This window comes from Manis javanica, chromosome 3, assembly GCF_040802235.1.
Source record: "Manis javanica isolate MJ-LG chromosome 3, MJ_LKY, whole genome shotgun sequence".
NCBI lineage: Eukaryota > Metazoa > Chordata > Mammalia > Pholidota > Manidae > Manis > Manis javanica.
The window spans coordinates 139,789,527-139,801,109 of record NC_133158.1 but is presented as its reverse complement, the minus strand read 5'-3'; positions in this window follow the sequence as shown (position 1 = coordinate 139,801,109).

Sequence of the window (11,583 nt, the reverse complement as noted above, 5' to 3'; positions counted from 1 at the left end):
TGGAGCTGTACAATAGGTAAGTACTTTTAATATGGAGATTCTTTCATTAGTTCTCAACATTTTAAAAACAATTTCTTTGTTCATATTTTTTGTTCTCTGTATTCTTTTCCCTAAGTGCGTCTGTGGTCAGATTGGTGAATGGAGCTTAGAAAAGCATCCTCAAATATTGGCTTTGTAACAGACTGTGGTGAATTCATAGTGAAGTACTGGCAAAAGTTCAACACCTGATGACCGCCTCCACTCAGAGCTCGGATGGACTCCTTCGGGCAGATGCCTCTAGTCTCCACTGGGCCGACTCATCCTGGTCTCCACAGGCCCCCAAGCTGCCAGTCTGAAACTTGTCTCGGGATGACCTTACATCTCTGGCTGTCTTAAGGACCCAGCGTCCAGTCACTTTTCCTTTCTTTTTCTATTCTACCTCTGTGGCATTTCCATCTCAGTCTCTGTGCCCAGGGGTGCAAAAGCTTCATGTTGCTCCCTTCTTCCCACAATAGAGGTTGATTTCTTATCAGAAAACATAGCCCAGAATCATAAGGATAAAAACCTCTTTCACCTCTTCCACCTCTAACTTGACAGAAGAATGCTCTGCTTTTACTTTTAAATGTACATTTAAAAAGTCAGTTTCTATCTGCTTCAATCTGAGGAAGCAAGTCTGGCAGCACTGCTGGGACTTCTTTTTTCTATTTCAAATGTTCATTTGAGTGAGCAAGAGCACGTGTGCTTGAAGGGGAAAACCAGGGAATTACATGTACCAAAACACTGGCACAGAAAAACAGCATAGAAATCAAAGTTGTTAGACTGACAGAGAAAAAAGGTATTAAATTATGGAAGAATTTCTAGCACAGTAAACAGGAAGCAACCCACATGAGTTAAGTGTTCTTCCTATCTGATTATATGCCACTTGAATTATATACATATAAAGCAAAGCCATATACGCAGCAGAGCTTCTTTATTAATTATCAGTATATTTAAAATCTAATATGACACTAACATCTCTACAAATTTAAATATTATGAATATAGCTCTTACTCTCAATTTTGAACTAATAACTCAATGCACCTTTCTTTAAAATGTCTGCTTAAAGACACAACCAGCTGTCCATTTTGAAGCTGAGTCAATATCTGTAGCCACAGCCCTTCTGTCAAATAAGTAAGTTGGTGCTTAAAAGAAGAGAAATAAATTATTCATTTGTAAACCCATTCATTTATTAAATATTTATTAAGCATTCATTTTTCTTAGCCATTGTGTTAAACAAATTTATTTCTCTCTTATAAAGAGTTTCAGGGTAAAAACATAAATTATAATTAAATATGATTTTCATTATATATAATCTATATACATACCTACAATAAGCATTAACATACATGCAAACACACATATATGAGAATATAACTGTAAAGCTATGAAGAAAAGATACCTTGTCCTAAGTCTATAAAAAGGGATGCAAATTGGTGATATTTGTGCTGAAATCTGAATTGTAAGTTGACATTATTTAGGATAGGAATATGTAAATATTTGCATAATTTCTGGATGATAGTAAAAAACCAACTTTTCTGTTTGATTCAAATGCTTTGGTGTCCCGAAGTGGAAATTATTAAAAGGCCTTTTACTACTATGTCAGCTATTGAGGAGGGAAAGACCTCAGACTATCCATACATCATGCACACCAAAGCTAGGCAGTATCTCCTGACTTCACAAGCATTAGTTCAATGAAATCCATCTCCTACGAGGTTCCTGGTAAAGTTAATCATTGAGAACTTCCATTATTTCTAAGATTCTGTTAACAAATCACAAGTCTCTTTAATATATTTTAAATATTTTTGTTTCTTATTAGACAAAAAAGGATCTAGTGTCTTTAAAATCCTTCTTTTATCCAGATGATTTTTTTATTGGTGACACAATATTAACTAAGCAAATAGAGACTATGCTGTAGAAGTTTTTTTGTTAGGTAATTCCTACAGTCCTGTCACATTTCTTTTAGTCCTTTTTATAATTCATTTGTCTATTTCCTTTCATAAAGTGTGCTTTTGAAAATGAACAAAAGTTTCTTATTGTATTGAAAATGGAGTTTCTCAGTTTGAAGCTTCCCATGTTTTAATAACAGCTTTGGCAACTCTTTCAGCAAAATGGTTGCCTTTATAATGTTATCCTTCTGGCCCGTGTGAGCTCTACAATGAATTACTGATATCTGAGAGTAGGTAGTTGTAAAGTTTCTGACCAAACAGCCATAAATTTTTCATGAAATATTTTAGTTCTCATTTTAAACAGAAAATCATCTATTTTTAAAAATGGTGTTACATATACATTACATATATATACACACACATGTACATTACACACATATTATACACATATACACTACACATATATATAATATGTGTGTATTTATATATGTGTGTGTGTGCATAAAAAATCTGGAATCCAGAATTATAGCTATGGTAATTGCTCTTAACTTTACTTGTACAGACTTAATTCCAGGCAAAACATAAGCTGTCAAGGCTTTATAAGTCATCACCACAACACAGGAAGCCTTAAGTGGGCCACTTTCATCCTAAGAACATGACCCATCAGTCAAAATGATCAAATATGCAATGGGAATGGGAATATCAGAAAAATAAGGACATATTTTTCAAAATTTGGGATCCCAAAGCTAGAGGAGAGGCTATAGCTAATGTCAGCTTTTCAAAAACCTCTTCAGATTTTAAGGCACAAACCAGAAGATCTGGAGAATTATTTCTGGCACACATTTTGTTTGTTATGCCAAAGCTGGAATCCACTGCTGCTCTACTAGTCCCATAAATTGCATATGGTTTTGTCTTTACATATCTAAAGAAAATAGTAGGAGAGTCCCCAAAACCTTGAAGTGTTCTTTACCGTAAATACTGGACCCCTTCATAAACAAAAGTAAACAGGAATTTAGACTGTTCAATTAAAGGAACAGGAGGGGAGAATTGAGGGAAGGAAGGAAGAAACAAAGGAAGGGAAGGAGGGAGGGAGGGAGGAAGGAAGTAATGAATTGCAGAACAATGATCAATTACAGAACTAAACTTTGAAGACAAGGATAGCAAAGTCAGAAGTCAGAAGTCAGGATAATTCAGAACAGTTACATGGTAGAAACGAAAGAGATTAATGGCTACAATCTTGTACAAATCTATATAGCGATTGACCCTCTTTATTAAATTTGCCATTCTTCTTTACTGGAAGTATGGGAGTATCATAGAGCACCTCTTTTTAAGTAATTTCTTGTTTGCCTAATTCTTTTATAACTTTTTCGTTGAGCTCTCTGCAAATAATATTGTTTTACAAATAGCCATAGCCTATCCTTTCGGCAAACTATCTTCATTGGCTCTATATCTCAAATTAAACCAGTATCATTATTTCCTAGGGTTACTATTCAGATCAGGATGCTTTTCCAGCATGGTATGAGACTGCCACTCTGCCATTCCCCTTCTTTTTTTTAAAAAAAAGTAAGGCACCTAATAACTACTCAGGTGCCTTTTCTCCAAAGAGTTCCACAGATATTCCATGTTGAGTACAGAATATGGTAGCCTTTAAACTGCACATCATTTCTCTCCCCAGTAGGATAAATGGTAATGTGTCTACACATACACTGTATAAGGAGGACCTGCCTATAATGGAACCATGGCGGAAGAACAAGCAGAAGGTTGACCCAAAATACTAACAACTGTATTGATTTACAGCAAGTGGAAAGCAAGAAATTTCTCAGGGAACTGCAGGATAAGAGCACCAATATCTATGAGAAGAGGCAACGGCAGATTTGCATGAGGAAACGTTGATTGTATGATTCACAAGATCCCACCTCCAAGATTCCCTCAATCTGTCAATTTTGAGCTATTTGCCAATTATCTTTTAGCTGAAAATTTGTCCTTTCAGACTTTTCTATTTTTCTTATCTCTTTAATTCATGCATCTTATAGAGTCTCTTTCTCCAGTCCTTCTTCCAACAATTTAACTTCTTGCAAAAATGACATACAGTCTCCCTTCTTCGTTTCTTGCCTTTATAGACTGGCCAGAGTAGGGATTATTCCTTTTAGTAAAGAATTCTAACTGAGCAGCAGTTCACCAGTTCAAAGACTTAGTTTTTCTTCTCTTTTATCTTTTTCTCTATCTTTACTCCTAAAACTGAGTACGTGCTGCCAAGTTTGGAGCAATTATCTGCCTCACCATCCTACTGCCTTAACTTAGGTTTGGACAGTGAGCAAGAGAGCCCAGACAGATGGACAAGACTAGAGAGTGATTTTGATGAGCCCCAGAGTCCATGCCAGTGAATTTTGAGTCTTGATATATACTGCTAATACAAATCAACGGAGACTCATCCATCTTCTAGGAATACTGCTACTTCTCCCAGCTAACCTTTACCAAAAAGGCTTCAAGTACTACTACTGGAAACCCTTCTTGATGGGTTTCTCATGTCCGTAGCTGTGGGAGGCAGTGGATAGTCAGCTTCCTTTGGCCACAGTATCCCTTTATGTGATGATCTTGTGGACCCCCATGTGCTTGCTGCATCACAAGAGCAGTAGTCAGTGTATATCTCCAAGCAGGGGGCTGTAAACTGAAAATACACTTCATAGTACTTCTGCAAAGGGAACAGAAGCTTTTAAATGAGTAATATCTATGGGTGAGGAAGGCATGTGGATAACTCAGGAATTCTGGGTAGCTTCTCAATTTCATCAACTTTGCTAATATTCCAAACAGGAAGGACTGGTTTTTCACGCACAGAGATAAAAAATGTAAATTATATACTTTGGTTATTCTTTCCTGGGTTAATATTCATCAGCCTAATACCTTATTTGTTTGTCTCTTTACAAGTGACTAATTTAGCTACTCTTCATCCCATTGCCTTCATATGAGGGCATAGTGTCTCATCCAAGTTCTCAATTATTCCCTGACCAGATAGATCCCTTGATCATGTCTGCTTTCCTAGCTCTGTGGTGTATGGGTGATAAGCGATGTTTGCAGGTGGAATCTGGGCTTAGGTATGAAGTGGACTCAGGGGAAAGCCACCAAACACAAACCTCTGTCCTTAAGCAGAGCAGGTAATTCATTACCAGTTAAATAAGTGGCTCTGTCAGCCACACAGGGAAACTGATGTGATTTATTCAAATTTAAAGAACTATCCTTAGTCTTCTGCAAAACTAGATTCTCATACACCCATTCCAAATATGACAGAAAAATATTAGTTCTTTAAGAGGAAGACCTACAGGCAAGATTCCTGTCTTCCTATATCTTTCAACCATATGATGATCCTAAGGGGATTTTAGAACCCATATAACCTACATTTCTTCAATAGTAAAATCTTGAATTTGGAGAAGGTAGTTCATGTGGCTAGTATTCCAGAAGATGGAGAGATAAAACAGAGACTTTTTAATAATCTGGGGTTTCTTACCTGACTGTGGTATGAGCACAGACCATCAGCTATTCTGCTCAGTTCAGAAACTAGTAGACATTTGATCCTCTTCACCAGAATTGTTGGGTCAATATAAGGAAAAACAAAATTTTCTCCCAAACCAAAATACTACAAAAAAATAGAAGAGAAAGAAAACGGCTGTATCGTTGAATAAACATTAAAACAGAATGGGATGTGCATCTTAGTCAATTGCAAAGACAAAAAGAAATCTCACCCTTTCATACAGACAAGCAGATACAACCCATTACATCCATTTTCTCAAGATAAACAGTAACTACTCCTTTAAGTAAGTAAGAGGACTTGGCAGCACCATTTGTCACACTTACATTCTAAATTCACTTAGAATCGGTATGACCACTGGCATTAACTAATTTGCTTTACGGTTTTTCTTTTTTAATAATGCTGGATATCTTGTATAGGACCATTAAGAGAGAGGTAAATAATTTTGGACTTTAGTGTGGAAGTTGTGCTCATCTAGTAAAGAATTAAACTAGACTTGAAGTTTATTTTTGTTATGGTTAACCTTAGTGACCTAAAGCCATCAAATTCTTTTAGTGGCATAGTGTGTTTAGGATGGGGTTACCCAGTTACAAGTTCTTTCCCCAATGTCCACACTCGGTTTTTACTCTTCTTTGCACTGTTTCATAGAGAATATCTGTCTCTTGTAGTTCTCCCAGTTATATTTGATAGGTATTTTTACACAAAGCGTGCTAGCCTACTGGTGAGGCTGGTATTTGGATTAAGCTTTAGGAAGACGCTGTGTCCCTGAAGGTAGGATATATGGCCTTTACAGATATTTTGCCTTTCTTCAGTTACAATGCTGGGGTTGGCATGTATTTCTGTCCGTCTCTCATGAGAACAGAGCTTTTTAAAAATCTTTCCCTAACTGAAACGGGTTTCCTATAGGCAATTGTTTTGTTTTGTTGCCCTTAGAGAACTAATGGAAAGGCAAGAACTGTTGCTCTTCTCGTTTTATATTATGGCTTTTTTTTTCAACAGTAGAAATAAGGGATATATTTCCAGAGATGTCATTGTTTCTCTCCAGTCCAGCACCAGGAGGATTCTTCTGAACCACATTCTTATCACAGATATTTTTGTTGTTATCATTTTTCTTTCATTTAAAAGTACTTGTTCATATCTTTGATTTGAAAAAAGTCAGAATACAAATAACCATTGCAATTTGAAGGTTTCATCACAGACTCTGGGTGTTTGATTTTGCTTATGTAAAAAATGAAATTCCATGGAACTACGATCCATTTGTATAATAAGAAATGTCCCCAAACATCTGTGATATCTGTCCACTGCTCGGCAACAGTCCCACTCGACCATTGTGTTTCATTTATGTAACCTCTTAATCTTATTCAGAGTCTAGAGGTAAACCATTGTTTGTATCATCACTGGCTTTTCTGTAAGAAGTTTTAATCTAAGAGTTTATATGTTGCCAAAAATTCCCTTTCTTATTTTAATTCAGCATTCCTTGCCATTGGAGTTTATTGTAAAAAGCCCTTCATATTTTCTCCTCTCAGGAAACAGCCTTCGTTAACTACAAGTATATACTTAAAGAGCAATTATGTTTTATTCATTTCCTGGAGAAACTCAAGTTAAATATAATTATAATTTGTAATTATATTTCTTCTTCTACTTGATTTTTATATACCCTCAGGACTTGTTGATCTGGCCTAGTCCATCTGGCATTATTGGATGTCTCATCATATATTAAATAATACTAATCTCATCAAACTATATTAGCATGATGTTACAGTATCTTATACAATGAATCACAAAACATTTCTTAGCGGTTACCTTTAATAGTAGACATGAGTTTAATTTAATTACATAAATTCACATCAGTAACCAAAATCTAACTTGATAAAATATGATGCATAAACTATCCTGTGATATTAAATATTGTTAGACTTGCATTGCAATATGATGTTCAACATCCTGGGTGACTACACATTTGAGAAAATTGAGTTTCAGAAAGATATACAATTATTAATAAGCTACATTAGGTAGAAGATACTACACCAAAATTCTAAATCATTTGCTATTATTTGCAAAACAACACATTTCAACAGTTATTTATTTTTTTTTTTGAGAGGGCAACTCTCATATTTATTGATCAAATGGTTGTTAACAACAATAAAATTCTGTATAGGGGACTCAATGCACAATCATTAATCAACCCCAAGCCTAATTCTCAACAGTCTCCAATCTTCTGAAGCATAACAAACAAGTTCTTACATGGTGAACTAGTTCTTACATAGTGAATAAGTTCTTACATGGTGAACAGTGCAAGGGCATTCATCACAGAAACTTTCGGTTTTGATCACGCATCATGAACTATAAACAATCAAGTCAGATATGATTATTCATTTGATTTTTATACTTCATTTATATGTGAATCCCACATTTCTCCCTTATTTATTTTTTTTAATAAAATGCTGAAGTGGTAGGTAGATGCAAGATAAAGGTAGAAAACATAATTTAGTGCTGTAAGAGGGCAAATGTAGATGATCAGGTGTGTGCCTATAGACCAAGGATTAATCCAAGCTAGACAAGGGCAACAAAACATCCACGGATGCACAAGATTTCTCTCAAAACAGGGGGGGTGAGGTTCTAAGCCTCACCTCTGTTGATCCCCAGTTTCTCACCTGATGGCCCCCCTGCGACTATGCCTGTCTTAGGTTGTTCCTCCCTTGAGGAATCTTACCCATCTCTGGCTGACCAGCCGTCTTCCAGGGCCATATAGGTAAATGTAAAGTTGGTAAGTGAGAGAGAAGCAATATGCTCTGAAAAGGCTAGCTTTTTACTTCTTTGCAGATTTATGCCCTGTGGCTTCTATGCCCAGCATTTGTCTTGAGGTATCTTTACCACTTAGAAGAATTATGATACTCGGTAATTTTCGATATGAGGCACGAATTCTACTAAAGGGCTGTAATTAGGAAGGAAGAAGAAAAGCTATAGAAGTAGCAGATGGAGAAAACATGGGAAGATTGATTATTTCTTTGACATAACTTTTTGTAGAGTAACATAAGCATGTATAGGCTTTAACAAACTACTAATTAGATTGTGTACACACATTAACAGAATAGGAATACAGATACATAACAAAAGCAGACCTGCAATTACCAGCCATATCCAGTGAAACCAAGAAAACCAGTTAGGTACCTAGGTATTTGTGAAAACTTTTCAATAATATGATGGATATTGTCTAACTGAATTTGAATAGTTTGAGAAAAATCAGACAAATTAAAACAACACATTCCTGGGAACTGTTCACATCCCATATGTTCTTTTAACAGTAGATACTCTATAGCTGCACGATTTTGGAGCTCAACAGTTATTTTACTTTTAATTAATGTATGTAGCTACGGGAAGTTCCTGTGTGTAGCACCACATTCTTATTTATAAATAAATGTTTTCTTTTACTGCTGCAAATTCGACCAGCTGCTATGTAAATATAGGGAAGTATGGGAAGTGATGTCATCTGTTCTTACTTGAAAAGGTATCCTATTGTCAGTGGATTGCTTTTGTTTTTACTCTATACTTTGTTCTTCTGATATATAATAAACATGTTAAAAATAATTCTGGGGAAGTGTCACGATAGGCACACACACATATATACAATACACACTGACCAATTAAAGACAAAAAATAATTGGTGAATAATATTTTCAGAGCTATATAAATAATAGAGGCATTTATTCTATACATCTGTTTTGGGTGTCTACCACATATGACATGCCATGTTGGACAATGGAAATGCAAAAATGATTACTGGTAGGGTCTCTCAAGGATTTCAGAGTTTAATGGGGCTTTAAACAATTTTTAGGAGAAAACTGAAATATATATTTGAAAACTTTGGTTCAAAAATGGTTATATTTGCTGTTGGTCTTATCTTTGTCAGAATTTGGAAGCTACTACGGGTCTCTTTTCCATTCTGTCATTTAAAAAAAAGAAAAAAGTGAAATCACTTAGCATAATGAACTGGAGCAAAGAAATGAAAATTCTCCCGAGGGAGTCCAAATACCTCCTGAGGTTATGGCAATATCACTAAACTTAATTAATCTTTAGAAAGAATGGATTTATAAAGGAGTAGGGGTGGATGGTCTACCACCAAAACAGAGTTGGAAAGTTAACATAACAGCAGCTACCCAGCATTCAGGGAAGAAGACGTCATAGTCAAGTTGGAAAAGAATCCCAGTTCCATTGGAATGACTCTGGTAATTCCTAATGTAGATTTTGACATTTCAGGCAATTACTGTATTTCAAATTTAATCTACTTAATCTGCTCTGATTCTGATATATTCCTAAAAAAATAAAGTCCAAACTAAGCAATGAGTTTATGAATGAGTGCACAGTGTGGGAAACTGACAACATGACACACACAAAACTATAAAAAGATAATCAACCAGCCTGGGAGGAGACATAACACCTTAACCAAATTACATATTCAAAGTTCCAGCTGCTTGTATATGATGTTCATGTCAAGAGGGAAAAGGACTTCTCTAAGAGAGTGAGAACATCAATTCTGAAATACAACAACGTTCCTAGCTTTGGCTATGACTCAGAATATAGCCATCATTTGCTAAATACACATTGGTAATTCTCAAAACTGAGAATTCTCATATACTGAGAATTTGGCAGTAGGGAGAGGTGGTGTTTATTGACTTTGTTTCCTTGAAATGAACTGCCATTATCCATATGTGTTATTACTGCTACTTATGGATCATGTAGGTGACCTACTTAATAATAGTTACTAGAGCTCTTTAAGTCATTTGTATTTTTGCCTAAACTTCCATCAGTATAATTCACTAGTCCACAATTCTATCATTCCTTCATTTGTACTTGTCATTTGTACAAATTCCAACCTAATATTTATCTCCTGGACTTTTCTGGGTTTCCTATTTGAAATTTCTCCTGTGCTCTACCAGCATTTGAAAAGTAAATGTCACAGGAAAAAAAAAAAAAAGCTGAGTCATTTATCCATACCCATGATGTGAAAAGTACATTTAGTCTAGGATCAAAATATCTTGTCCCAACCATTGATTTTGTTACATAGAAGCTGTCAGAACTGGTGCCAACTAAACTCCCAAATTTTAGTTCCTTCCCTAGTAAAATGGGATAAATAATACATTTTTTCCAAATAATTTGCCCTATTAATGTGTCACCATAAATATAAAGAGCCTTGCTCAATTACAGTAACCAAATCAGTCAAGGGTAAACTGACAGCAAGCCATTTATAATACTAATAAGAAATTACATCATTAGGAATTTTTTCTCTACTTTTGGTTGTCAGTCATATGTAGGAAAAGCTTCTAATAATTGAATTAATTTTTTATAAATCAAGGTAACTTATAAGTCAAGATTAATTTTTAAATAAATCAAGGTACTTGCTTATTTATAGGCCATCTGCTTCCAAAAAGCAAATGAGTGGATGTACCTTAAAAGTGTAATAGAATAAAAATCAGATACTATGAATAGAACATAAAGACAATTGATAAAGGAGGAAAAAAGGAAATATATCAGGACATTTGACAGCAGGATAACACAACAACCAAGAACAAATTACCTCTGAGTTGTATGGCAGTAGGGTGTCACCGTGAAGACTGGGGCTCCATTTTTAAAATGCATATGGATGGATAGTTAACCAAAATTCATAAAAACTAATCTGCATATTAATCCTTTGTATTTAATTCCAAATTGGATTTCATCTCCAAATAACAAGATGCTCTGTGCCAGGACAGTGGGACTTGTTTGGGAAGTTGCAAACAACTTGTTTGTGGGGTGCAGGAGAGACTAGTATATAGTGGGTAAGCCCTGTGCTTCACAGCCGGACTGCCAGGTTGGACATCTGACTCTGCCCCTTGCTGCCTCTACAACCCGAGGAAGTTAGGAGTATCTCAACACTTGTTTCCTTACCAGCAAAGATCCTTGGAAAGCCTACTCATAATGTTGCTTTGAGGAATAAATGGGTCAATAATACATGTTAAGTAATTAGAACAGTGCCTGGTCATATTCACTGTCAATTTCAGCATCTGTATTTTTTCCCAAGTAAATGATAGTTACATGAAACAGATTTCTTTTAGAAAAGTCCTCAATAGAAGTACTTCAGTAAAATAAATGTATATTGATGATCCACATAATATTCTG